We start from the raw sequence: 24,733 nt of genomic DNA, 5'->3' as shown, positions 1-24,733 counted from the left end.
ACCGAGGGGGGACTGAAATCTTCTCGAGGCTGAGGCGTAGGGTTAGAGCCGGCGTAGCTTTATTTGACGTTCATATGCGCATTGTAATATTGCATATGCCTACTTGGAAAAAATAATCATTTCTTTTCATATTTCATTTCATTAGCTTTGCAAATGGTAAGTTGGTAACACAGTATCCGCGAGTCGAACAGTTGGACAGTGTTATGGAATAAGCGATCAAGCGACAGTTAGTTGAAATCGAGAAAATGAGCTAGAAAGATTTGAAATTTGAATCAGTTGTTGTAAGTTCATTTATAAAGCAAAAAAGTTAATTTTGACATTGAACCTATAAAAGTGTTCATAATTTAAATTGATAAAAAAAATAACACCATACCTATTCAAGTTTCGAAGTTATTAACGTTTTTCCGCTTGATTCTTTATTGAACTAATACTGCGATGAGGTTAATTTATTTCGCCGTAGCGTACTATGAGACATATTTTATCGCTTGATTCTTTAATGCAAATTGTTAGAGGTAAAGTGAATACTGGAATAAAATAAAATTCCATATATTTGAGTAAATAGTGCTATTGTAAATAAATGAACAACAATGTTTTCCTCCACAATGATTAGGACTAATCCGTCTAACAATTTAGTTTTGTTCTGCAATCAACTTTTTTTAATAAATGTCATAAAAATCAGCATATATGGCAAAATTGGCATTGTAACTAATAATAATTCATTAGTACTAGCCAGGATTGTAAACACATAAGATATTATGATATAACAAAACCTCTTGATACTTAGTTCTCATTAAGCGAAATATCCTGCAATTTCAAATATGTAACAACGAATTAAACGACACCAATAGGGCGGTTAAATCGATATTGCGTTTATAAATCATCAAAACTTTAAATCAAAACGAATTAATAACATCTTTATGGCGTTTAACTCGATTTTGCGATTTAGAATATACGCTTATTATAATTTGTAAAAGTAAATTTGGCGTTCAATTCGTTTTTACGTAACGACTTAGTACACAGGGCCATACAAATTTTAACGTGTCGCTTGATTCTACCCCTTAAAATAAGGCTGTAAGCATGATTTTTCAACAAAGAAATAATCAATACTATAGATTATCACATTTATATCCGAACTGCATTCATAACTTTTTTTTCGGATTTTGGCGCTTAGTTCGCTATTCCATAACACCGTCCAGTTTAAAAGTATTTTTGCGGCGTGCACCGCTGCGCCCTGTAGAAAGCGCAGTGAAAGTCGCCCGGCCGGATCGCGATGTCCTGCGGTACCGATTGGAAAGCCCGAAAACTTGTTGCAATGTTACAGTTAGTGCTGATGTGTAACTGTTGCAGTGAATTGGTTCGATTTTGAGTTCAGTGGCCCGCATACACTGGCCGAACAGAGTCCTGTTTCACAATAGTGACCATTGTCGCCCAACAGTGACACTTCACCGTTCATTGCCTGTTCAACAAAGAAATGTTGACGCTGAGTACAATGTTACTTATCAACTCAGAAATAGGCACAGAATTGTCAGTGTCAAGTGTCAATGTCACTGTGGTGAAATAGCCTACAGGGAATTTATTTGTCGCTAACAAATATAAAATTATTCACTGGTTTTGTACACATATTCGTTTTTAAGATGAAATGTAAATCGGTTATGTTTCGCAGTTTTCTCAGCGAGATTGAAGTTGTCATTAATAAGTTTGATAAAATAAATATCGTCACTACTTTGAAAAAAATTCGTATCTCACACTGCTACTCGAAGTTTAAACACAGTAACTCCATGCACCCCATAAATAGTTATTACATTCGTCTATTCATTGACAGAAGAAGATTTTTTCTCAGAGTTTTTTCAAAGTAGTTTTTTTTTTTAAATTATAAATGGGCTTACTCTTGGCCACAGACTAGCCAAAGGCAAAGACGTGGCCTACGATGGAGTGAGCTCGCCCAGAAGATGCCTGTTCACTCTTGATTTGAAGGTTGTCGGGTTATATACACCGTGTTTCACTTAACACTAAAAACCTGAAAACAGTTTGTTCAGAATCGAGAGTAGAATCGATTGAGCTATATCTTGATGGGGGTAATATTTTTATTTAAATTAGTATTATTAGTTATTTTTTACGTGCCCATTCTATTGTACTCGTAATACAACATTGTGTATATCGCATTGCTAGAGGTTGTTTACCTTTTTTCAGTATTTAGGGGTATTAATACTGGCCGGTTACTTGGACGATTATTTTTTCCGCTACTAGTTTGACGTTGTTTGTCAGTTTAATCTTAATGTTTATCATAAGTCATAACAAATTGAACTCGTACCTAATTACAACCTTGTCATTTTGAATATTGAGTTTATTTGCTTACTGCGATTACCTGTCCAATTTGAAGTTTACTGTGACAAAGCTTTAAAGTGTTTTACAGTGACATCTTAGCTGTCTATTGGTAAACCTTATGTCGTTGCAGTAACGTACACAAATAAATAGTCTTATGGTTTATGATGGTAGTTAGCAATTATTTTATTGAGTGTAGAGCTAAAAGTCAAGTAGAGCTGTACAGAAAATTGAAAATTCAGTTAAAAAAAAAGTAACGATCAGATTAAAAGATGAATACTCTAGATGAGTTTAAAAAAATAAAAATCAGTTGGGGTGTCTGAGGTTTTGAGTGATACCGGAAACACCGTGTATATATAGTGATGATATGCCGCATTTTAGTTATGGTGCTAGGTTAGACCCATATTCCTTCTATTCCTTAGAGATCCTGTTAACTAAATCATACATTAAATGCGTTTTATGTGAAATCACACATATATGATTACTTGATTAGCATTTATTTTTAATCTTTCTTATGTAAAATAACTCATAGGATTAGCATCTATCCTATAAGCTCCTGCTTGCCAAAATTATTCAAAGATGATGAATTGACTGCAAAAAAGCTTATTCGCGAAACTAAACATTCACATAGATTAAAGGTCAATGTTGAGACGTAAAACATTTATGATTACTGAAAAAAACTTAGTGACAAATCTCTAAAAACCTATACCCACTTGGATTTGACTTGATTTGACCTGACTTAAGTTCCAAAAATAAAAGTGATTTAAGATTTGAATTGAATTTTTAAAATTACATGGCTCAGTCCATCGGTGGGACGGGACTATTTTGCCAGTGTCAAGGTAATATAAGCCAATTGTTATTGATTTTGGCACTTGTAAATTGATAGCTAGATTTTACAAGGGCACGTGGACTATCGGCCGTTGACAAAAAAGTGGCTAAACGCGTTTCGAGATTAATTATTCATCAGCTTCTCACTATAACATTTGTTTACTGCATAATAAGCTATCGATATTACACTTTAAACAATATTAATGAGCAAAAGAAGGAGAAATTACTCACGACACGATACCGCTAAGATGGCGTTCGAACCGGAAGTCGATTTAAGATTTTCCGACTAAAATTTAATTCCGTAGACTTGTGTCATTTTACGAATTTTAAGTATTTCAACATAAAAGAAGCAAAACTTTAATAGGGCCTTTTAAGATCCTTTTATTTCTGGAATCTTCGACCCTTGTTTTTAAACTGTCGTCCTTTCCTTAATAAAGACTATTAAATTAAATCCTCGTTCTTTATTTTACTAAAACCGGTTCAGATCCGGATAAATTACGGAGTAAATTACAAGAAACCCATACCGATTTTTTGTTCGCTTTTTTGGTTCGTGCAAAATTATGGAGGTACTAAATTTAAGTACTCTGGTAATACTTCTTTATGTGACGGCTATATAATATCTAATTACAGCCTGAAAAAAAGAGTAAGGAGCCTGAAAAAAGTTCAATTTCTACTCTTTTCTTTGCCAGGTATGTACAGTTCATGCCATGAACTTCATGCACTGTGTTATCTACACAATGACATGTACAGTTGTACACACATATTGTTTAGCGCGTATTAAAGCCTCTGCACACATGAGCGTTTTGAGATCGTGGCGTGAGGCGTGAGTGGGGCGCGGCGCTGGCGGTACGCTCTCAAAACGCATGTGTGGCGAAGGCTAAGATCGGCATCGGCATTTTGTCATTTTTTACTCTATTATGTCTCCGAAATATAAGTAGGTATATTAGGGGAAGTTTGTAAATAGCGTCTGTAACTATACAGCACGTAAACGTAATAAGGGCGATAAATGAAACCAGGCATATAATTCAATATTGTTATCATCAATTAAGAGGTGTTTTTGAGTTACTCTTAATTTTCAGCCCATAATTAATTTTTGAAAAATTTCCCAGCAGCAATGTACTGTAAACGTGGTTGCGATGACAATCAATGACAACTGTCAACGAGCGTTTAAAGCGAGTGTGTTTGCATTACGTTGCGGGCCGAATTAATTTGTATGGATAAAAAAAATATTTCAATTTTAAGTAAAAGTTATCTAATTCCACTTTTTATGTCCCATACTCACCACTGTTAAGAGGTTCGCCCGTATTAGGTTTACACCCTGTATAAGATGCGGACTAGCGTAGCAGGTTAGCGTGGTACGGTTATGTAATGAGGAGGGAAGAATCTCATAGCGGCAACCCACAGGCGACGCATGTCTTAAGACGCGGAACGGACGTCAGCGCCACGCCGCCCGAGTGTAATTTAAAAAACGCTTGCTTCGCTTGAGGCGCGTCTTACGTCCTTCCTGTAAAAAATGTACTGAGGAGACGTTTTTAGGGTTCCGTACCTCAAAAAGGAAAAACGGAACCCTTATAGGATCACTCGTTTGTCTGTCTGTCCGTCTGTTACAGCCGATTTCTCCGAAACTACTGGACCGATTTACTTGTTTACATTAGGTACACTCGGGCGGCGTGGCGCTGACGTCCAATCCGCGTCTTAAGACATGCGTCGCCTGTGTGTGGATAGTCCAAAGGCAAAAGAATGTTAGAGATGAATGTTGAGGGATGGAGCGGAAGGGGTAAACAGAAACGACGATGGATGGATCGTGTGAAAGAGGATATGAGAAATAAAGAAGTGAGTGCTGAGATCACGAAAGATAGAGGAGAATGGAAGAGGAAGACAAATTGTACCGACCAGGGTTCGAAAATATCCGATATTTATAATATTTAAATATCAAAATATCGGATATTTATGATATATATCGGATATATATCAACTTTGATATATATCCATTTTGTATGGAAGGCATATTATTATTTTGTTGCATTATTTATGAATACTACTTTAGATAAGGAAAATCTACTAAAAAACATAACATTTTGTAGAAAAAGAGTAACAAACACATAAAAATTATTTACCATTTTTGTATTGTAATTATTATAAAAAAAGTGATATTATATCGGATATTTATATCCATTGATATATATCGTCGAACCCAGCTGGATATATATCCGGTATATATCGGATATATATATTGATTCTAATACGAAATTCAGTAAGAGCGAAAGAGAAGTTTAGTCATAGCTCCGCGCGTGAGACAGAAGATTATGTATGAAATATTAGGTAAATCTGGAGCGCCGCTCCTAGGGACGTTTGACCACAGAGCTATATCAAAATAGAAAGAAGAAGTATCCTATTTAGTACCGCAAACGGCAGTCTGCTCGACGATTGGATGTCAAAATTAGTTTTCCATTGCGGTTTTAATATGACGAGCTCGATTTGGCGTGCGTTCAAAACGAGCGACCTATAAACATGAAATAAATGCTAGAATAATGTGTATGTAATGAAAATAAATTGATTTGTTCTTAGAGTACGAGCGATGTAAAAATAAGCCATGAATTCAAACTGTCGAGTCAATTCACATTCGTGATATCAAGTATTTATAGATTTATTATTCAACAGATTAAAAAGTATGCAACACAAATTAAATTACAAATACATCAATGCAAAAATCTTAAAGTAACTTATATTATAAATATTCTAAACTACATTAATAATTAACTAGAATAATCCAATCATAATAAGAACACCAATCAATGCGAAATGTTACACGATCGGTCTCCCTGTCAACCGCCAAGCTTTTTCCTTCTATCTCGATATAGGTCTGTGCGTTTGTCCTTGATTACCGTCTCGGTTGCACCGCGCAGGCGCGAAATTCGCGGTCATCCGCGACCCCCGTATTTCGCGCGCTATTTTGTTAATTGTTAGTAAACACTAGATAAACAAGTTTTAAGGCACGCGCGGGAATACAATTTTGCCTTATTTTGAAACCGCATAATTAAATTGTTTTTATTGCAAGTGTGTGAGAATGGATGGATACAATGTGAAATTTATAAAAGAGTGTGAAAAAACTTTTGCAACGCGATTAGAATTAAAAGCTAAAGGACCACCGCGGCCCGACCTTAAACTTACGCAAATATGTTTTTCAAAAGCCAAAACTTTTACACGTGTTTTTAAAACGGAACAGTATGAAAAAACACCGTGGTTAATGTGGATGTGAAAAGAGTGACAAACTGTTTTGCTTTCCATGTTTTTTATTTGGAGCGGGCGCGGACGGCGGAGGTGGTGAGTCTGCATGGACCGATACCGGCGTCAGTGACTTATCACATCTTTCGATGAAAATAAAAAAAAACATTCACAATCCCGCATTCATTTACTGAATGAACTGCAGTTTTCGTCTATTCATTTTTATGTCTTACTGTTATTAACCCTGAAGCTGGGCAGCTATATAAACTAAATAAAGAATATTTTTCATTGAAACTTTAACTTATAGTTCAGGCATTTGTTGGAAAATTGAAGGAAAGAAAATAAATGCATCTCTGAGCCAATTTAATTTGATTTAAATTTAATCACATTGAATAAGTACAAACAGGAACACTAGACTTTATGTCGTTGTAATAGGAATTACAAATACACAGTTAATAGTGTTGCTTATGTTACTACATACATCTAGGACCTTAGGCCTTACGATGATTATTTGAGTGAACACCCACAAATTACAGCCGCGAGCCGCCTCTGGATATATATCCATTGATATATATCCTCGAACCCTGGTACCGACCCCACATAACGTGGGATAAGGGTAGGGAAAAGAAGAACGACTTTGAAATGTCTCGATCACTCATTTAAAAACTACCATAGAGCATAAATTATTTATTAATTATTTATGTATGTAGATATAACTAGTTAGGCAAATTTAGGTATATGTATATAATTCCTTGTTATTTCACTACTTAACTGTTTTATGACCCTGCACCAACACGATCTCTCGGTTTAGCCCATGGTTGACTGGTAGAGAATGCCTACTAGCATTAAGTCCGCCATTTGTACTTTTTTTAATTGTGCAATAAAGTTTAAATAAATAAATAAATAAAATAAACAAAACGTTGACTTTTCAAAATCAACACCAAACTGTAACTGTAACTCACTGAAATTGGAACCTAAACGTCAGCGCCATCTGTTTTTAGCTTTCCTCGTTTTATCCTCATTGAATTGAATGCGGTCACAATCCATCGCTAAACTACTTATAGGCACTTACCAGCCAATACAATTAATCCTATTACTATAAACCAGTCCTAATTATTAGATTAGCAGTACGGTCAGCAAAACTAGGGCCATTATCCTCCTAACCTATTGGAACTACTATTGTGTTGCTGACTGTATCTGTCGGTCTTTGACAATTGACACATTTAAGTTCACACTTTTAAGTGCTGTTTGCCTTCGCGGTTTTATTGTTTTGTATTTGTTCGTATAATGACGCACTACTCACAATATCTGTTCGACGTACTGCTGTATGTTAGACATAACCTCTAAAGTAATTTTAGACTTTTTTTTTTTGTATTTGTACTTTTATATTAAAATTTAGTGTAGTTCTTGGTTGTAATTCGACATTTAGAGACCTTCTACATCTCTAATTAATTGTATAGAGTTAACTTTAGTTAGAACTTAGAATTAGTATATAATAGTATCAATTGTAATTTCAACTCAATTTTAAATATTTTTTTAAATACCTATGTACATGTGACGTGTAAAAGTGCCCCTGTGGCCTATTTGCTGAATAAATTATTTTGATTTTGATTTTGATTTTGATAATATATCCCAATTTGCACGCATAGACTTTCCGGGCAAACAGCTTCGATCTACAGGCCGTCTGAGAACAGTCCCCCGTCGCATGGCACTTTCAAGAAAGAACCCTCGAGTCATCGGCCCTACTTACTATGAGCACTTACCTGCCGATCTGAGAAATGAGCCATGTGACGAAGCATTTAAGCGCAAATTGAGAAACCTTTTGTTAGATAACCCCATGTACTCTGTAAATGAGTACATGGATTTGAATTTTTAATGACCGATGATATAATTATACCTATATTTCTCTGTTATATAATATTTTCTTGCTTCGTGATAATTTCATGATATTGTAACTTAATTTATTAATTTTATTTAGCTTGGCATGTGTATTTTCTTTCTTTGTAAATGACGATCCTCATTTGGGAGACACAATTATTTTTATTTGAAATTTATTATGTAATTTTTGACGATCATGATGAGAAGATAAACATAATTTTGACATGTAGCAAATTTATAGTGTAATTTTTATCATGAAATAAAGAAATCTAATCTAATCTAATCTAAACGTTTAAAAAAAACATTAGACCAAGGAAACCAACATTATTTTAATAAGCTATGTTTCCGAAACTTACCGCTTGCAGCGCTGTTTAAATTCCCATGCAAAATGAGGGATTAAATGTACTCTAGATGTACTTGATCCATTCAAATGAGGCTTCACATATGTTGCTTTCCATCAGAAAAGGATTCATCTGCAACCGTAAGAGCGTCTCTGTCATTCAGGCCTGTCTACTCCCAATACTGGATTATGGCGTGGTACAATTACTCTCACGCTACAGTAAGAACAACCTACTCAAAATTGAACGTCAATATCGAATGGCACTTAAGACTAGTGGACAGTTCCCAAAACGCCTAGATACTTCAGAACTGTGGGAGATGCTCGACTGGGATCCATGGCATCTCCGCGCACAAGATTTAAATGAGGACATGCTGAGCCGATTCCGCGAAATGCACATTGCGGATCTAGATACCCCTGGTAACACCTACATCAGACACGGGCAATACAACCCTCTACTAACTAACACTAGATTAGGAGAAATTAATTATGTGCCAAAAAAAGACAGGAGTCGGCAGCTCAGCAAGCGAGCGACCGCTCCACGTCCCCATAGATTATAGGAAATTAGTTATAAGTTGTAAAAATAGTATTAAGGTAGGATAGGACAACATGAAACTACATTTAAATTTATATAAATTTATTCTGTACGCACACACTAACAAGCACACAGCACACACAACATGACACTTATACAGATCTTTCAGACGAACATAAGTACATATTGTAAGTAGCTGACACACCCACAGGCCGAACACACAACAGACCTGATGGACATAATTGTAAAACATATTAACTAGAGAAATAAACACCTTTCTATTCTATTCTATTCTATCAGAATTTTAGATGAAGTCAAACTTTGTTGTGCATTAAAGTTTAAACTTACGACCCTTCTGTCATTGAAAGTCATATATCACTGTAACGAAGTGGCTTGCGTGGGCGACGGCGATGCGACGCATACGAAATCAAACCTTATCGATATGGAAGTATGAGACGCGACGGCGACGGTCGCGCGACCGTCGCCCACGCAAGACACGGCGTAAAACTTGTTAACGCCAAAGCGGTTTCGCACTTCTTCTGATCCGCGCCCCAAGACGCGCCCCAGGTGGCGTGGCGGCGGCGGGGCGCGCGCCGCGCCGCTTGGCGGCGCGCCTTACGTCCTTCCTATACAAAATGTACTGAGGAGACGTTTTTTGAATTACACTTAAGCGGCGTGGCGCGGACGCCCCTTGCGCGCCCCGAGACACGCGACGCATAAGTGGGAACGCTGCCTAAGATCCGTCATAGCTGTAGAACTATTTGTATGGTACTTTGCGCACTACATCCGATCTTCGGCATTCGATTCCTTTCCGTCATTCTTCGGATCTGGTGCGTAAACTAACTTCATCTCTAACATTCTTCACACAGTTGTCCTATGGATCTTAAAACTCGGCCACACCACACGTGCGCTTTTTGAGAGCGTAGCGGAGCGCATGGCGTTGCGCCCAGCGGACGCCGCCGGCGGGAACTAAAGCCTCCGCCACACATAAAGCGTTTTGATAGCGTAGTGTTAGGGACCGACCCCACTTAGGTGTCGCGTGTCTTGCGGCGCGGAACGGACGTCCGCGCCACGCCGCCTGAATGTAATTCAAAAAACGTCTCCTCAGTACATTTTGTATATGAAGGACGTAAGACGCGCGCCACGCCGCCTGGGGCGCGTCTTACGTCCTTCCTCTTCCTCTTCCTCAGGACATGCGTCTCTTAAGTGTGGCGGGTCCTTTAGCGGAGCGCAATGATAGCGGTGCAATCCGCAATCCGGGCAATCCGCGCGCATTCCGCTCGCAATCCGCGCTCGTTACTTCCCGCCGGTGTCCGCTGGGCGCAACGCCAGCGTTCGTCCGGCGCACCGCTATCGTTGCGCTCCGCTACCGCTCCGCCTACGCTATCAAAACGCGCATGTGTGGCCGAGCTTTAAGGAACTAACGAACGCGGATTGCGCGCATTCTGCTCCGCTATCAAAAGGCTTTATGTGTGACGGAGGCTTCATTTTGACGGATTCAATTCAGACGTAGTGCAAAACCGCTCGTATTGTGCTTACTTGACCCTTCTTTGAAGAAAGTAGGCTTGTGTCGATGTCGTTCATGAACTAATGAACTGTTAGGAATAAAATCCCATCAATGACCGAAATGAACTGAATCTTTCCGTGCTCTGTAAATCGGTCTTTGCTCATTTAGTTCAGTAGTACCTGGGCGACCGAGCTTCGCTCGGTGTTCTATTTTATTATACTTCTTGTGTTTTTTACATGACAGACTTACCACTTCCAAACAAATTTGTATGAAAAAATCAACAGTAAATCACTTAAATAAACAAATAATTGATACACTATAGTTGTATAGGTACTTTATTTTACTTTAAACATAATTATCTGACAGTTTACACAATCAACATAACGCATAATAGCACTTCTGTTTGAAGTATTGAGTTTTAAAATAAATAATACTGAGATAACGGAAGAAGCTTAAAATTCGTAATAATAATTAAAACACTTAATGAATACGTAAGTTTTATCACCCGAGAATCATAAGACATAGAGTATATTGAATAGTATCAGGGGCGGCTCACTCCGCGATCCTTTCACCGCGCTACAAGTACATGCCGGCGGCCGCGAGTTCGCGGCCCATTCAGTGGCGACGACTTTCGCGCGGCGCAATAGAATTCAATGTCGTCTGCACGCGTGCGGTCCGTTTGTTAATGTAGGTAATAATTTAGAATGGCGGCGTTTTGTGAACTTCAAAGGAGTGAGCCTTCTGTACTTGTACTATTATATATTCTGTGATAGTATGGTATAGAGTTATCAGTCAAGATTTTCGAATGAAGCGCCATCTATTATTAAGGTACGACAACTTTTCATGTGACTTTCCATGCCTAAAGGATTTAAGAACATAAAGTATAAAGCATGTGGATCTCCTAGTGAGTATTATATTCTTTGATGTGGACCCTCTTAAACATGGAACGCCACATATTTATGGCAAGATTTCTAAATAGGTCCTTCATCTACCAGTCACATTAATTAATAAATATTTGAACGCTAACTTATTTGCCAATAAAACAGGACATTAACAAAATTTACAATTTAATACATGTAATTGGCCATAGAATGCCGTTCGCTAGTTTGCGGGTGGTACAGCGACATCTAGCGAAAATTTTGGACATCAAAAAATACTTATACATTTTACGATAACAATCATTACCCAGTTTGCGGGGGTAACAGTGACATCTAGCGAACAACTTGCACTACGGCATAAAATTGTTTTTCACGCCCTCTATCGTTAATTTTCCTAAACATATACAAAGTACATCGGATTTACTATTTCCTTTGACTGAAAACACCGTGTCATAAGATTCATAAGTTAGTCAATGTTTGTTGTTTCGTATCCTTGACCTGTGTCGCCATCTAGTTTTATCATAAATAAAACTTACATCGAGCGAAAGAATTCTGTCTTAACAACTCAACTACTCCACACGAGATGGCGCGCGTTTTGCCACGAAAGCTCAAATAGAGATGGCGGTATGTGCCTATTATTTCCGGATAATTCTAGAATGTAATAGCACATCTGTTTGAAGTATTGAGTTTTAAAATAGTACTGAGATAATACAAGAAGCTTAAAATTCGTAATAATAATTAAAACACTTAATGAATACGTGTTTTCACCCGCGAATCATAAAATTCATAAGTTAGTCAATGTTTGTTATTTTGTATCCTTGACCTGTGTCGCCATCTAGTTTTCTCATAAATAGTACTTACATCGACCGAAAGAATTCTGTCTTAACAATACAACTACTCTACACGAGATGGAGCGCGTTACACCACAAAAGCTCAAATAGTGAATTTTTCTATTCGTGTTAAGTATTCTTTTCATTAATATAAAAAGACTTGAAAATATTATAACACCTCGCCCGCGAATTATAAGTTACCTAATGTTTGTTGTTTCGTATGCGACGCCTTGATCTGTGTCGCCATCTAGTCTTTATAATAAATAGTACTTACATCGACCGAAATAATTCTGTCTTAACAATACATCTACTGCACACGAGATGGCGCGCGAAGAAAAACGCATGAAAACTCGAAAATTCGCGTTTTCCGAGACTTAAGGATAAGTTAGATCGATTTTTCACCTCCGAAAACCCCCACATAACAAATTTCAGCGAAATCGTTAGAGCAGTTTCCGAGATCGTCGGTATGTATAAATAAATAAATAAATAAATAAATAAATAAATAAATAAATATACAAGAATTGCTCGTTTAAAAGTATAAGATAGGATCGGCGAGCGCGAGCGGTTCGGAACGAGAACGAGTGTGTGACTGCGCCGACCGGGAGCGAGAGCTACTTAGCAGAGCAACACAAAAACGTCAAGTTTTCATATTAGTCTTCGGTTACTTACAAAGACCTAAAAGAGCGAACTAGTTCATGGGAGCGATTGAACGAGATCGGAGCGCTCCGATCAACGAACGAAACGGCACAAGCCTAGAAGAAAACCACGTAGGTAAGTATTGCTGTAAACTTGTAAACGCCTATTTATTTATTTATTTATTTTTTATTTCAAATATGTTACACAGTATGACAGTAAAAACCAAAGCACTGAGTAACTAAAAAAATACATAAGAGCATAAAAAATAAACACATAAAAGTAAGAAACGTCATCTAGATTTAGGTGACAACGTAACGTCGAGGCTTCGTTCGTCGAGAATTCGGCAGGTGGCCCCGGAACTGTCGAAAGACTTACACCCTTCGGCCAGAAGTCTGCACTCGCGATGGTGTCCTGCAGCGGCCTCGGCACGCGCACAACAAACGAGCTGAAGTGCACGTAGTGACGCGACTGCAGCTGCTGCCCCCTCAGCGTGAAGCCAGTCTTCCGGCGAACGTACTCCACCACTTCGTCGCAATAAAGCAATTAGAAGTATTACTTAGAACCCATCTAATAAAGTGTAAGTGCCATGTAAGTGTGACATCGACCTAGTTGATATCTAAATGGATTAGTTCACGCGAGACATAATATTGATGTTATTGCGGATTCCGGATGTGGGGACAGGGTGAGAACTTGATAACTGGATTACAGCGGTTTTAGACTATACACCGTGTTTTTATTGAATTCGGTTAACTTATAGTTATTAGTTAGGTCCATTATAGGAAACGGAATGGCATAAGTAGTTAGTTTTCTTAAATTAATATATATTTTTTTTTAAAATACTAGGTTTTATATCCCTGCGTATATGTTACACAATAATAACACTTTTATCTTTTATATGATTATAAAATACCCCAATCCTGATAGATAAATCAATCTGCATAATTTGCGTTTATTACAGAAAAATATTTCGCTACTAGCATTAGCTCGTGGCTTCACTCGCGTTAGAAAGAGACAAACAGTAGCCTATGTCACTCTCTATCCCTTCAACTATCTCCACCTAAAAACATCACGTCGATTCGTCGCTCCGTTTTGCCGTGAAAGTCGGACGAACAAACAGACACACAGACTTTCCCGTTTATACTTATAATATTAGTGTATATAATATTAGCTTATAAGATTCGGAACAGATCGACACCCTGCTGCGGAATCATTCTGCTGCGTCGAAACTCTATTTTTGATTTAATTAATATTTAAATCAATGCAAAATTATTGAACATAAATAAATGACCTCTAATCTATACAGGGTGTAACATTAATGCTGGTGATCCATTTAAGAGCATAACCGGTATCGAATAGCGGTTACGAATACCACTTCCTTTTTTTAAAATAAACACCATGAAAATTGAAGGTACTATAGAAGGTAATGTATAAGCCGTAGGATTTATCTTCGGCAATTATGTTACATAGTGTATTTTAGTTTATAATTACATTAATTACATAGCATTTTAATACATACTAATATTATAAATGTAAAAGTGTGTACATGTGTCTGTTTGTTTGTCCGTCTTTCACGGCAAAACGGAACGACCCGAACGACGAATTGACATTGTTTTCTAAGTGGAAATAGTTGAAGGGATGGAGAGTGACATAGGCTACTTTTTGTCTTTTTCTGAACCTGAAAAATACCATAAATTTTGTGCTGTATATAGTTGTACTTTACTCTTACATTTCCGTAATTTATTTTTTATTATTTCTCATTATTCATTATTCTATTGTATATTGTATTATTGACATTGGTTATTTTTGATTTTTACTATGTAGTACTAAACCTGTATTTATTTTATTTTTACCAATATGACATTTTAATATTTTTTTGTTCACACTGCTTTTTTCCATTTTTTAGGTTCCGTAGTCAACTAGGAACCCTTATAGTTTCGCCATGTCTGTCTGTCCGTCCGTCCGTCCGTCCGTCCGTCCGTCCGCGGATAATCTCAGTAACCGTTAGCACTAGAAAGCTCATATTTGGTACCAATATGTAAATATATCAATCACGCCAACAAACGCAAAAATAAAAAATGGAAAAAAATGTTTTATTAGGGTACCCCCCCTACATGTAAAGTGGGGGCTGATATTTTTTTTCATTCCAACCCCAACGTGTGATATATTGTTGGATAGGTATTTAAAAATGAATAAGGGTTTACTAAGATTGTTTTTTGATAATATTAATATTTTCGGAAATAATCGCTCCTAAAGGAAAAAAAGTGCGTCCCCCCCCCTCTAACTTTTGAACCATATGTTTAAAAAATATGAAAAAAATCACAAAAGTAGAACTTTATAAAGACTTTCTAGGAAAATTGTTTTGAACTTGATAGGTTCAGTAGTTTTTGAGAAAAATACAGAAAACTACGGAACCCTACACTGAGCGTGGCCCGACACGCTCTTGGCCGGTTTTTATTTGTAATTTTAATTTTATTATTTCTTTTGTAACGATCGTTATACGAATAGTAATATAAGCTGAAATGTAAATTTTAATTGTGTGAAATTTGTATAAATGAGATAAATAAACTAAACTAAACTAAACTATAATGGCAATGAACCATTGATCCGAGTTGAACCAGATCAACTATTTATAGTTATACTAGCCTGTAATGCTCTCGTCCAAGGGGTCAGACCACTTATGAGCTCCACGTGTATTATATATTGGTTTATATTCTATTATTGCACATGGTAACATGAATCAATGGAATTTCTCTTACAGAAAGATCATCATCCTCCTTGCGTTATCCCGGCATTTGCCACGGCTCATGGGAGCCTGGGGTCCGCTTTGACAACTAATCCCAAGATTTGGCGTAGGCACTAGTTTTTACGAAGAGAGAATTAGCCCGGTTTCCTCACGATGTTTTCCTTCACCGAAAAGCGACTGGCAAATATCAAATGACATTTCGTACATAAGTTCCGAAAACTCATTGGTGCGAGCCGGGGTTCGTACCCTCGACTTCCGGATCGAAAGTCGCACGCTCTTACCGCTAGGCCACCAGCGCTTCTCTTACAGAAAGATATAACTCCGAATAAGATAAAATTCTTTCTAAGCACCGTACGGCGGCAAGAGTAACATGAGTCACGATTTTATGTCATGTTCCATTTATTCGCGATGTAAGTTCGAGTGATAATCTATCTCTAAATAAGTGTTACTTTCCCGATATATGCATAAATCCATTTGCAGCTCTAGTCGAAATAAACACTCAATGAAAGTAACGTCAGTCACGACGACTCACGTTACTTACTTTGACTGAGGAAAATTACAATGTGCAAAAACTACCACATGCTTGGTAACCGCTTCCCATCAGTCCGCTAGTCTTCTCTTTTGCTGCATAAAATCTCGATCTATTCATAGAAAACCCGTTAGCAATGCAATGAAACTCGCTAGAAAATGCATGCACCCACGTAATGCATAAGCAAGCAGCTCTCCATTGCCGAGAGCAGTTAATTTTACTCTACACTTAACATACGAGATTTATTCTTTCTCGGTTTTCTAGTTTCTACTCCACACCAACACCAGTGCCGTATAAAATGCCGTTCTGTATTGTGTTCTGACTGTTCTGAGCTGCTAGATAGAAAAAACTTATTGTAAATAACTTTAAGCATTTTATCAATGTTGAGGCCAGTTTTAGCTCAACATCGAGAAGAAGGGGGGGGGGGCTTTGCCCAGCAGTGGGACACAATAGGCTCATAATAAATCAATGCTGTAACATGAGTTTTATGACATTTTGCTAGTATTTTAGGACATTTTCTTCGCTGTGCCATACCTATCAAAGGTTGTCTGGCAGAGATCGCTCTTTAGCGATAAGACCGCCTGTTGTCTGCCTCTATTTATAATCATTTGTTTTGTCTCCACTGTATCTTTTGCTGAGGTGTGCCAATAAAGAGTATTCTATCTATCTATCAAAACAAAACATTTAAAACTTTTGGCATTAAGTCCGCCATTCGTACATGTTTCTTTGGTTGTGCAATAAAGTTTAAATATAAATAAAACAGTGAATTTTCAAAATGAACATTCTTTATGACTTTATGAGCAATGTAAACAAAGTTCGATCAAAAAGATAAACATTTATTTTAAAAATCTGTAATAAATCTAGGTCTCATCGCAACAAACAGAGGGTTCGGGTTTGCCCTATTTTCAGCCTGAAACGATACGAACATTCGGCCGAGAAATTACTTAAGCCGAGACGGAATCCGAAACTTTGTCGGGTCACTATTAATAAATTGGCAAACCAATTTTGTCAGTAATAAAAATAGCGCTAAAGCCTCCGCCACACATAAAGCATTTTGATAGTGTAGCGTTAGCGGAGCGGAATCCGCGCGCAATCCGCGCTTGCGCCGGCGTCCGTCCTGCGCACCACTATCATTGCGCTCCGCTAACGCTCCGCCTACGCTCTCAAAACGCGCATGTGTGGCCGAGCTTTAATACTAATTCTGTATGGAAGTGAACCAACCCTTAGTTTAATCAGTTAGTTTATTTTAAGATAATTCTTATGAATGTTATAATTATCTGATTACCTGATTTAATTCAATAAATACCTACATTACCGACCCTTCTATAGTATGAATTTTCTGAGATGAACTTTTCGGTTTTGCCCTAATCTGTTAAACAAAGGCCTTTGTTTCTATTAAGCACGTGCCAAAGTCTCAGTGTAGTTAAAAAGCAACTATCATGATAGCAATAAGGTTCAAATTTATTAAACAGTTTGCAGTGTGCAGGTAACTTTTTTTGAAGATGACAAAGCGTGTTATCTCCGAAAGGGCTTTTTATGGATTTGAACCTTATTGCTATCATGATAGTTGCTTTTTAACTACACTGAGACTTTGGCACGTGCTGTGGAAACGGGAGCTAACCGCGGCGAATAATAGAAACAAAGGCCTTTGTTTAACAGATTAGGGCAAAAGCGAAAAGTGCATCTCAGAAAATTCATACTATACTATTGACGTAAACGGCGTGCCAGACTACTATACAACATTATAAAATGTTAATGTTATCCTTTGTCTTCACTAGTTGCTTTACCTTTGTTTTATACATATCAATAACCGTTTCAATACCTGTTGTGAAATCGATATTGTTCACCAGTTCATCGATCTTTGTGTAACTTCCTTGAATGAACATTGTTCTCTTTGTCTTTTGCAGGTGCGGAAGGGAGATAGACAAATCAGCTTTTCCTCATAATGGTATGTAAAGGTTTGAATTAAGTTAATTAACGATATTAGGTATGGTATACTATACACGCGTCGGTATTTTTATTATTCAGGCAAAGAACTACCTAACATAACTTTAAGTACCTAGCTAATAGCTATAATATTCTACACTGCACAAGGATTCTAAATATCCAGTGTGGTGATGAGTTAAGGATTTCTACACCCCTTTTCCTCCCATGTATGTTGTAAAAGTCGACTGTAGGATATGGGTTCAATTGGGGCGTGGGCTATGAACATCCTGTCACTGCAATGTCACATTTTCGTTTTCTTACATTGCCTTATTTGCTGAAATGAAATTTCATGTGTGCTAACCCTTTTGGAAACAGACACGTCAGTTCACATGTATATTATGTTATGTATGCTACATGTAACATAAACAAAACTGACCACAATTTTAATGGCACTCGAACCCGCGACCTCTGCCGTAAACATAAAGATAATTTACTCCACCCATACAGCACCCAGGTTGTCAAAACAAGCTCGATATTTAAAAACCAGGCCCCGTAGCCGAATGGCATTTCTCCGACGCCAAACGAAAGCGATACGCCGCTGGCTCTGTCGCGCCAATACGCAAGCGCGATAGAGATAGATATCTACTAGCGCTTCGTTTCGTGAGCGTTTCGTGAGCGATTGTGCCATTCGGCTAGCCACCCTGGGTGGCCTGGGTCGCTTTCGTTTGGCGTCGGAGAAATGCCATTCGGCTACGGGGCCTGGTATCTTAATATACTATTATTATCTTTCGAAAACTTCTGTATCTACTCGAGTTTCAACAACATACAGTGTGTTGTGTTATCGCCATGCGGGCAATTTTAACCGATAACAATATGTCACCAGTTTTTTGCGTGTGTCAGCTAATCATTCTTAATTTTTATTTATTTATTTATTTATATGAGCCAAGTGCGGACACCCCACTGCTGGGCAAAGACCTCCCTCCTTCCTTTCCAAGTATCCCGGTTTTGACCCGTAGCTAATCATAGTTATTTAAATTAACTGCTAAATTCATTTTCCAAAATCCGCTCATTCATTGTACTTAGTACACTTCGTAATTGTCATTATTCACATCGCTCATACTTTATGAGCTGTCATTGCCCTTACTGGACAACAAGTGTCTGTGCTGTACCATTGCTGGCAATATTTTTTTTGTTAGAAAGTTTATAGAGTATTTATTTTATTCATGAAATTAAAATAACTATATTAGATTAGAAGATTACGATTCTTAAAAAAAGCTTACTGGCTGGGAACACATTATATAATAATATGTCGTTCTTACTATGTGTTTATGATAATATATATACACTAATATATCTCCATTATGAAAATGAGATTTGCCATTTATCTAAACTTGGAAGTCTCTAGATGTTTTTTGTTGTAAAGAATTATTATTTAATTTATTTAAATACACCGAGGCCATAATATACCTCTAAATAAATATTACCTATGTGGCAGGGAATACAAGTGGCTAGGGCGCCACATTGACATTTATTCGTTTAACTCTGGTTTAAAGTTTCGGTATTACACATAATTACTTTAAAGTCTTCTCTCGTTGGAGGTTAGTTTTAATGTAATCCACCAATTTATTAAACATTTAGATAAAAATCTTCATTTAAATATCAATTCTAGCACCATCAGCCGGCTTAGGACATCAAGTTAAAATTTGTATAAAATTAATTTGCACTCTTGGGGATCAAATGCAATGCAACTGTCTGATCCGTTTTCAAAGAATCAAGAAAGCCTTTATCAGCTGGTTTGGTAAAAAAAATAATAATTAAAAAGCTATAAGTACTTAAAAACTCGTAAGTTTTATAATGATGCGTCAAACTGGTGTCGAATCCGGTTTGAAGTCTAATCGCTAAGACTGGTTTTATTTTGGCGAGTCCCGGCAAAACACTTAAGTAACTAAACATATGGATGTTTCGTATTGGAGACCTGTTTGATATGTACCATATTATATTATAGGTAGTTTTATAGTAAAAAAACGCTGGCTCATTGTGAGATTTTGTAGTAAAGATGACAAGCTATGACATAGTTGATTCTTTGTTTTTAGAGTGTAGACTATTCAGTATTCATCCTAGCGCGCCGCAATTCTGACGGAAAACGTCGAATCACTACATCTTATAAAGCTATACTAAAGTCAAACACGGCCGACTGGATTTTGGTTGAAGTATATTGCCAGAAAACCTCACGGTGACTAGGAGTTTCAATCGATAACGCTGCCTAATCTGTTTGAACTTTTAATCACGTAATTAACGCAATGTATGAAGGAGTTGTCTCTTTTTAGGGTTCCGTAGTCAACTAGGAACCCTTATAGTTTCGCCATGTCTGTCTGTCCGTCCGTCCGTCCGTCCGTCCGTGCGTCCGTCCGTCCGCGGATAATCTCAGTAACCGTTAGCACTAGAAAGCTGAAATTTGGTACCAATATGTATATCAATCACGCCAACAAAGTACAAAAATAAAAAATGGAAAAAAATGTTTTATTAGGGTACCCCCCTTACATGTAAAGTGGGGGCTGATATTTTTTTTCATTCCAACAACGTGTGATATATTGTTGGATAGGTATTTAAAAATGAATAAGGGTTTACTAAGATCGTTTTTTGATAATATTAATATTTTGGAAATAATCGCTCCTAAAGGAAAAAAAGTGCGCCCCCCCCTCTAACTTTTGAACCATAAGTTTAAAAAATATGAAAAAAATCACAAAAGTAGAACTTTATAAACACTTTCTAGGAAAATTGTTTTGAACTTGATAGGTTAAGTAGTTTTTGACAAAAATACGTAAAACTACGGAACCCTACACTGAGCGTGGCCCGACACGCTCTTGGCCGGTTTTTTTATTGTTGTACCACAAAATCCGCGATAGTGTAGGTATGTCTTTTAAGGATAACAACAAACCATACCCATTCTAAAGTTTTATAAAAAAATGACATGTGTGGTGATGATAGAAATGACACATATGTGGTGTTTTTAAAGCTATTTTATACGGGTACAGTATTACTTGTATCGAACATGTATCCCTGCCATCTGAATCCAGTTTTCGCCAGCTTGTTGGCAAATGTCATCCATCCATTTCATTCTCATCTTAGGTCTTAATGAGGCTTCATATTAATATCGATTTTTAGGGTTCCGTTCCGTATTTGCTGTAAAGTGAAGGGAACAGCATTTCATTCAGTGTTAACTTGGTTCGTATTACCGAGGTTCTACTATGTTCTATGAAGTGATAGTTTTATAATACATAATAGCACGCGTATCGGAACGGTGAAAGTTATTATTAATGCCACTTTCAATTTCACGTCAACTCTGTTGTGTAACAGTGACAATATGGTGATGGAGTGTGCTCACGATGAAATGTGCGCATCAACTGATTGATGATTGTTTTGATTGCGAAATATCTATTAGACTTTCACGATTTATACATATTGTAACTAGTAACCATTATAACACTAAGTTCTCGCGCTTTGTATACATATTTAAAGTCACACACAGGTCGAACGCGATTAATTAACATTAAGGTAAAAATAATGTTAATTAATCGCGTTCGACCTGTGTGTGACTTTAAATATAGTAACCATTATTTATTCTTCTCCGGGATCACGGGGACAACGTTTTTCTCGACACGTCGGAGTTACAAAAGTTTTCAATAGATAAAAAAATATAAATGAATCCATACTAATATTATAAATGGGAAACTGTGTGTGTCTGTTTGTTTGTCCGTCCTTCACGGTAAAACGGAGCGATGAATTGTCGTGATTTTTTAAGTGGAGATACAGATAGTTGAAGGGACGGAGAGTGATATAGGCTACTTTTTGTCTCTTTCTAACGCGAGCGCAGCCGAGGGCAAAAGCTACTTTTTGTCTCTTTCTAACGCGAGCGCAGCCGAGGGCAAAAGCTAGTACATAATAACGCAAACATTACTGTCCAGCACAATTTGACGTGATTGTCAATGGCAGATTACGTCACAGCACGGACTTGCACTTGTGGTTTGCGGTGCTTAGCTAAAGTATACCCTCCACTATTCACACGCTAATCTAACCATCGTTAACCTTATCCTGAAGATATACGGTCCAGGTCAGGCTGTAGTTGTAAGTTGTAACCAGCGTCATCTGTCTTCGAGGCTGCATAATAATACTAATAGTGTATTTTTGAATTATCTATGGTTGGATATTAGGTATCGTGTTATTGCTCACCGACCAAACTTTGCACTAAGGGGACGCGAGCGTAGCGTCAGGCCGACTGTATGGAAAAAGACGTCAGGCTTTGCCCTTAAAGCTCGGCCACAGCGGAGCGGCAGCGGAGCGCAACGGTAGCAGTGTGCCGGACGAACGCTGGCGTTGCGCCCAGCGGACGCCGGAAGGAACTAACGAGCGGAATGCGCGCGGAATGCGCGCGGATTGCGCTCCGGTAACGCTCCGCTATCAAAACGCTTTATGTGTGGCGGAGGCTTTAAAGTGTAATTTTGATTAGACAGTCAGTATACAGTTAACGTAGGCAGTAAGAAATTAGAATGTTTCCGATCTTACATTAGGGAGGGTTTTAGTGCAACAAAATATCCCCAAAGCAGGGTTAGCACATGATTGCCGTGACAGCGCGACAGTATGTCGCCGCGAGATAGATCATACGTCTTCTCTTCTATAGTCATACTAAATAGTTATGAAAAAAAAGCTGCACTTTTAGATGGAAGCAAGCCGCTTTGCATGGTGATAGTAGACGTCTTAGTAAACGATTTTTTCCGAGGATATCGAAATTTCATCCCTTAGGAAACCGAGCGTGGCGAGGTGTTTTATGAAAATGAAAAAAATTCTATCTTTTTATTGTATTGTCCGATTTTGACAAAACGTATCTCAAATGAAAGGTATTGCTTTATATAATTTAAAAAAAAATTGAATCAAAAATTATTATAAAAAAGGTAAGAAAAAAATTAAAAAAAGTAAATTTACGTCTCGCACTGAATAACTTCAAAGAATGACAGACAAAATGTACAATGTCGATATATGAGTTTTTTTTAATCAAAGACAGATAAATTCATAGTTGAAAACTAAAGACTGCATCGAAATCGGATTAGCATTTTTTCAGATTCAAGTTGCCAAAGTTGGGAAAATTTGCTTTATATGGCCACTTTGAAATTCCTTTGCCAGAAAGTCAGAAATAATATATTTTTCTTACACAGAAAAGTACATAGTGACAGTGCAACTCAAAATAAAATAAAAAATTCCGAGGATATCATAATTTCATCCCTTAGGACGACGAGCGTAGCGAGGTCTGTTACGAAAACCGAAAAAAAAATCTAATTTTTTTTTACGTCGGCCAATTTTGACAAAACATATTTCAATTGAAAGGTATTGCCTTATGTAACTTAAAAAAAAAATATTGAAAAAAATTGGACAAAAAATGTAAGATTTAAAAAAAAACTTAAATTTTCGTATCACATTGAATAACTGCAAAAAACGGTAGACACGATGTATAATATCGATATATGAAATTTTAAAATTAAAGACAAATAGATTCATGATTATAAACTAAAAACCGAATCGAAATCGGATCAGTAGTTTTAAAGATACGAGTTGTCAAAGTTGGCTTAGTTTGTTTATATGGTCGCTTATAAATTCCTTAGCTAGAAAGTCAGAAACATTATATTTTTCTTACAGTTATAAGTATGCATTGGTAATAGACAACATAATAAACGATTATTTCCAAGGATATAACAAATTCATCCCTTAGAAACCCTTAGAAAGACGATCCAATAAAAAAAACTGGTTTCTTTTTGTTTTTCGTAACAGACCTCGCTACGCTCGGCTTTCTAAGAGACCAAATTTTTATGTCCTCGTAAAAAATTGTTTATTATGATGTCTATTACCAATGCATACTTCTAACTGTAAGAAAAATATAATGTTTCTGACTTTCTAGCTAAGGAATTTATAAGCGACCATATAAACAAACTAAGCCAACTTTGACAACTCGTATCTTTAAAACTACTGATCCGATTTCGATTCGGTTTTTAGTTTATAATCATGAATCTATTTGTCTTTAATTTTAAAATTTCATATATCGATATTATACATCGTGTCTACCGTTTTTTGCAGTTATTCAATGTGATACGACAATTTAAGTTTTTTTTTTAAATCTTACATTTTTTGTCCAATTTTTTTCAATATTTTTTTTTTAAGTTACATAAGGCAATACCTTTCAATTGAAATATGTTTTGTCAAAATTGGCCGACGTAAAAAAAAATAGGTTTTTTTTCGGTTTTCGTAACAGACCTCGCTACGCTCGTCGTCCTAAGGGATGAAATTATGATATCCTCGGAATTTTTTATTTTATTATATTATATTATGTCTATTACCAATGCATACTTCTAACTGTAAGAAAAATATAATGTTTCTGACTTTCTAGCTAAGGAATTTATAAGCGACCATATAAACAAACTAAGCCAACTTTGACAACTCGTATCTTTAAAACTACTGATCCGATTTCGATTCGGTTTTTAGTTTATAATCATGAATCTATTTGTCTTTAATT

At 36.9% G+C, this 24,733-nt stretch overlaps 1 protein-coding gene across 1 annotated transcript in view; it reads left to right on the top strand.

Annotated features, from left to right (window-relative positions):
• Positions 1-24,733, top strand: part of LOC125232221 (E3 ubiquitin-protein ligase RNF144A) — a 269,452-nt gene that overhangs the window by 8,130 nt on the left and 236,589 nt on the right. Inside the window, exon 2 of the mRNA XM_048137858.1 lies at positions 18,156-18,196. The gene's annotated coding sequence lies outside the window, so the exon portion shown is untranslated. The remainder of the gene's footprint in view (positions 1-18,155; positions 18,197-24,733) is intronic.

The sequence above is a fragment of the Leguminivora glycinivorella genome, chromosome 12 (assembly GCF_023078275.1).
Source record: "Leguminivora glycinivorella isolate SPB_JAAS2020 chromosome 12, LegGlyc_1.1, whole genome shotgun sequence".
Taxonomy (NCBI): Eukaryota; Metazoa; Arthropoda; class Insecta; order Lepidoptera; family Tortricidae; genus Leguminivora; species Leguminivora glycinivorella.
This window is presented reverse-complemented; position numbering and strand designations above follow the sequence as displayed.